This window comes from Myxine glutinosa, chromosome 1, assembly GCF_964187855.1.
Source record: "Myxine glutinosa chromosome 1, kmMyxGlut1.1, whole genome shotgun sequence".
NCBI lineage: Eukaryota > Metazoa > Chordata > Myxini > Myxiniformes > Myxinidae > Myxine > Myxine glutinosa.
In genome coordinates, this window is record NC_136261.1 from 219,718,678 (window position 1) to 219,723,677 (window position 5,000).

At 44.8% G+C, this 5,000-nt stretch overlaps 1 protein-coding gene across 1 annotated transcript in view; it reads right to left on the reverse strand.

The window, feature by feature from the left end:
• LOC137413893 (phospholipase D1) overlaps window positions 1-5,000 on the reverse strand; it is a 246,702-nt gene that overhangs the window by 164,679 nt on the left and 77,023 nt on the right. The gene's annotated exons all lie outside the window — the stretch shown is intronic.

Genomic DNA, 5,000 nt, shown 5'->3' on the forward strand with positions numbered 1-5,000 from the left:
AGAGAGAGGGAGAGGAGGAGAGAGAGAGAGAGAGAGAGAGAGAGACATTTCGTTCCTCTTTATTACTGGGAAGTTAGTGTACATGATGAAAAGTCATACAACACATTTCATATAAATAAGGATGCGGTTACATGAGGGCAAGGACTAGAATTTATAAATGAACTTGGAGGACACCATCAACCAAGCGGCAAAGGGATTCCTTCACGCACCATCGCTGTGAGAAGAGCGTACATTCAATGAATTCAAGCTCCAGATGTAAACGAGACGTAACTAGACCTTTGAAAATCATAAAAACATCATCATCAGATAAAAGTGGTGCACGAATGGTTTGCATTTTGTGCTTTCTTGATAAATAAATAGCAAGTTTTGCCTCCGCAAACAGATAGTTGGCTAAAATACATTCTTCTTTACACCGGTAAGAAAAATTAAAGCCAAATATAACAAGTGAATCCTCTTGGATTGCGCTGAGGTTCGGGCATGGAATTTCTAGGAGGAAGTATAATTTGTATGCAATGAAAGTACATGTAATATGGGATCGAGTAAGATCGAGTAAGCTTCACCAGTGCGCGTGCGCGAATTTACGTCACGTCGGCAGCGAGAAGGCGTTCCCCAACACGAACCAATCAGGAACTGCCACGCCCACTTATATGATCTCAGAATTCCTGTGACAGAGATTAGCGTTACACTGGCTGGAAGTCATTCGCTAGAGGCGCTTCCTCAGCGCCAAAAACACAATGTGTGAAAACCAAGCCTAGCCCTTCAATCACACGTGATAAAACTGAAAAAAGAGGAGCCAACCTCGTACATTCAATAAAAGCATGAAAAACAGTTTTAGGGACATCACAGAAGGGACACATTTCCGAGTTGTCAGGGGCATATGCGGTGAGATAAAACGTTTGAAGATAAAATATAATGTGCCAGTCCGCCATTGCAGGTCCCCAGTGCGTTTGACAATGGGTGCCCTATACATGGTGAGCCATTTGATTGTTGCGGCAGCGCCAATTTGGAGCAGAGGTCTCCAGTGTGTTTGAGGTTCTGTTGGTTTACAGGGAACAAGAATTCCAGCACACATGGAATTAACAGAGGATTTCTCCATTGTATTAAAAGGAATAAAGCCTTGGAAAGAAATTAAAAGTTTTGGAAAGGGGCATTGTGACAAAGAGGGGTTAGCTTCCACCAGTGGGTCCCATTTTAGCCCGGTTTGTTTAAAAAGGCGTAAAATCAGAGAGAAGATCCTCCCAATGACTCTGATAGAACGAACACCAGTAGCCACAGCAACGTCAGCTGCTGACTTCCATTTATGGAGAAAAGGGTCTCGAAAGTTTTTGACCTTAGTGCAATCAATATCAATGAATTTTTGCATAAAAGATCGGTCACTACAGACCCCTTTAAAAACTGGGTTTAAAAAGACTGGCTCATTTAAAAACATTGGGAGGGAATAATCACATGCATCACGCTGAAATTGAATCGCCTGCCATGCTTCCAGCATGCTCCTGTAGAATAGGGGGACCAAGTTAAGTCAATGTTCTTGATGTTGATGAGAAAGAGTTGCTGGTCAAAACCAAGTTTCCCGGCTTGCCTAAGTAGGCAGTGAGCAAAAGCTTTCCACGGGACATCCGTGTACAAGAGCCGGCATAGTGAGAGGAGGCGAAAAGCCATCACCTTACTGTTGACATCGACCAACCCCTGTCCACCTTCAGCAACGGGCAGGCTTAGCACGCCTGACCGGAGCCAGTGTTTCCCCCCCCCAAAAAAAGTCAATGAAAACACTTGAGAGTTTTTTAAGAATAAAAGCTGGAGCTTGTAGTGCCTTAAGCTTATGCCACAGCATTGATGCCGCAAGATTGTTTATTATCAGGGTGCGACCCCGATAAGAGAGCTGATTCAGTAAACCTTTCCATTTTAGAAGCCGCTGCTCAGTTTTAGTTATAAGTGTTTCCCAGTTCTTCGAGACGAAGTCCGGAGTGCCAAGAGAGACCCCGAGATAGTGTATCCCGTCTCGTGCCCACACAAGCTGGCCGGGCAAGGGTTGGAGGAGGGGCGTCACTTGGCGGACCCAAGTAGAGAGCATTGCTCTTGAGCCAGTTGATTTTTGCAGAGCTTGCCGAGCTAAACTCCTGGACACAATGAACCAAGGAAGAAACATCTTCATCAGAGCGAACAATTACGCACAGGTCATCTGCGTAGGCAATTGTCTTGACCGGGTTTACTTCTGGAAGGGGGGCGAAACCAAGAAGGCGCGCACGCAATCGAATAAGCAGAGGCTCAACTGAAAGGGAGTACAAAAGACCAGACAAGGGGCACCCTTGGCGAATTCCTCTACAAACAGAGAATGGCTGGCATAAAATATTATTTACTTTTAACAAGCTAAAAGTATTATTATACAATAATTTAGTGTAAGAGATAAAAAAATTCCCCGATACCAAAGCCACGTAAAACAGAAAAGAGATAAAAATGATCAATTGCATCAAAAGCTTTTTCCTGGTCGAGGAAAACCAAACCAACATTCCTTTGTTCAATGGTACAAATATCGATAATGTCGCGAACGATAAAAATACTATCATGTATCGTCCTTTTGGGAATGCAGTAGGATTGGTCGGGTTGTACAATCTCCCCAATCACCAGCTTGAGGCGGTTTGCAAGAGCTTTGGCAAATATTTTATAGTCAGTACAAAGTAACGAGATTGGACGCCAGTTTTTCAAGTTCTGAAGGTCTCCTTTCTTGGGAATGAGGGCAAGTACAGCCCTACGACAACTGAGGGGTAGTGAGCCAGATCGCAAGCTGTCGTTTAAAAGACCAAGTAGTTCAGGACCCAAAAGGTTCCAGAAGGCCCGGTAGAGTTCCATTGGGATCCCATCTAAGCCTGACGCCTTGCCAGTGGGTAAAGTTTGCAATGCGGAAAAAAGTTCTTCCGAAGTAACTTCCACATCCAACTGTTGGCGTGCCATTTCGGACAAGGTGGGCAAAGAGGTAACCAGAGAGTCAATCATTCCATGATCAATGTTCTTGGCACGGTACAAGTCAGAGAAATATTCCTTGGCGGAACCTCTGATACATTTTTGATCATATGTCACTCTCCCTTCTTTTGTCCGAAGCGAGGTTAGTTGCTGGCTTCGTTTGGTTCGGGTTTCCAATCCAAAGAAGAACTTGGAAGAGGTATCGAGAAAACACAAATTTTCCATTCGGAGCCGGACCAAAGCTCCTCTCGCTCGCTTTACACACAATTCAGCAAGAACGGCCTTTTTCTTAGCCAACAAAAGATTAGTCCGTTCAGCATTAGAAGCTGAGAGGTTAGATTGTAAAGTTAAAATCTCCTTGGTAAGCAGGGATTGAAGAGCAACATCATTCTTGGTATGAAAGGACCCGTACTGCTGGCAAAACATTTTTATCTGGACTTTTGCATTGTCCCACCACTGTCCGAGGAGAGGGAAGGAAGCTTTCCGCAGGAGTAAGGTCTCCCAGAAGATTTTAAAAGCATCAATAAAACATTTGTCTTCCAGAAGACTAACATTGAATGTCCAATAGACAGCACCACGATTACAAATCGGGGAGAAAGTGCGAAACACAACCATGTGGTGATCTGAGAAACCACTCGGGACAATAGCAGTATGGGTCACAATATTTTTAAAATCACTATTAATATAAAACCGGTCTAACCTTGCGAGGGACAGACGGCCATTTAAACACCGACACCACGTATACTGGCGTGTGGATGGATTTCGAGTTCTCCAGATGTCAACAAGGGAGAAGGTTGTCAAAGTCCGAGTCAGAGGCACAATACTTGCTGGATGAGGCTCATTCCCATTGCGATCAATGGTAGAGTCCATCGTACAGTTAAAATCCCCTCCTAAACAAACAAATCCATTAAAATCAAAATGTGCAAGGGAGTGTGTAAAAAGCAATTCTATCCGTGCTGTCACTGGGTGCATAGACGTTCACTATTGTGTGTTTAAAACCATTAAGGGTGAAAGTGAGAGAGATTAAGTACCCTTTAATTATTTCATTAAAATCAACAATGAGATTACAGAGAGAAGGATGCAAATAGATGGCTACCCCAGCCCGAGGACACTCTAAGCTACTGAAGAACCACCTTCCTTTCATTATTCTTTCCCATTCACTCATACAGGAGGAACTACATCTGGTTTCTTGTAAGAGTAAGATATCGATGTGGTTCTGCAAAACAAGCTCCTTAACTTCAGCTTTTCGTAAATACGAGCGTCCTCCGTTTATGTTTAAAGTGGCTATAGAAAAAGCCATAGCGTGGAATTTGGGGAAGGGTATCAGTCACTTGGGTCATGATATGCCTGCAGGTGCTTCCTTGCTTTCAGAACCCATTTCCTGAGACGAAACATTTGTGGTTCAGTCATACCAAACTGCTCGGACTGAAGGAGCAGTCGCTTTGCGGAGATGATAAAACTGTGCAGATCAGGGAAGGAATCCTGAATTTTAACATTTCTCTTACGGAAGGTGTGATGTAAAAACTTTAGGATCTCCTGGGGGGGCACAGTCGGACCACTCTCCGGTTCCTGGGATAAGCCTGGATCATTCCAGACCTCGGTGCTACCACCAGAGGCAAGCGACGACGCGCCATCAGAGTCGTAGTTTAATTGGGGATCTACATTAGTACCGTGCTCCCCCGGTGGAGCAGGTATTTCCATTTCTGCCAGGAGGGGAAAAACTATTTCCGAAACAGAACATACACTCTCTGCTTCCATCATGTCCGGGGTTGTCTGTGGCGCAGACATCTCAGACACTTCACCCTTAGCAGGGAGAGGGACCAAAACAGGTTCATTGCTGACGTCCATGGTTGTAGTATCGGCAACCACAGGGGTAGTCACAGCTACCTCTTGGAACACGACGCTACCTCCTTGTACCTCTTGGGGCACAACACTACCTCCTTGTACCTCTTTGGGCATGACACTACCTCCTTGTTCCTCTTGGGGCACAACATCACCTCCTTGTACCTCTTGGGGCACGACACCACCTTCTTGTTCGTGCT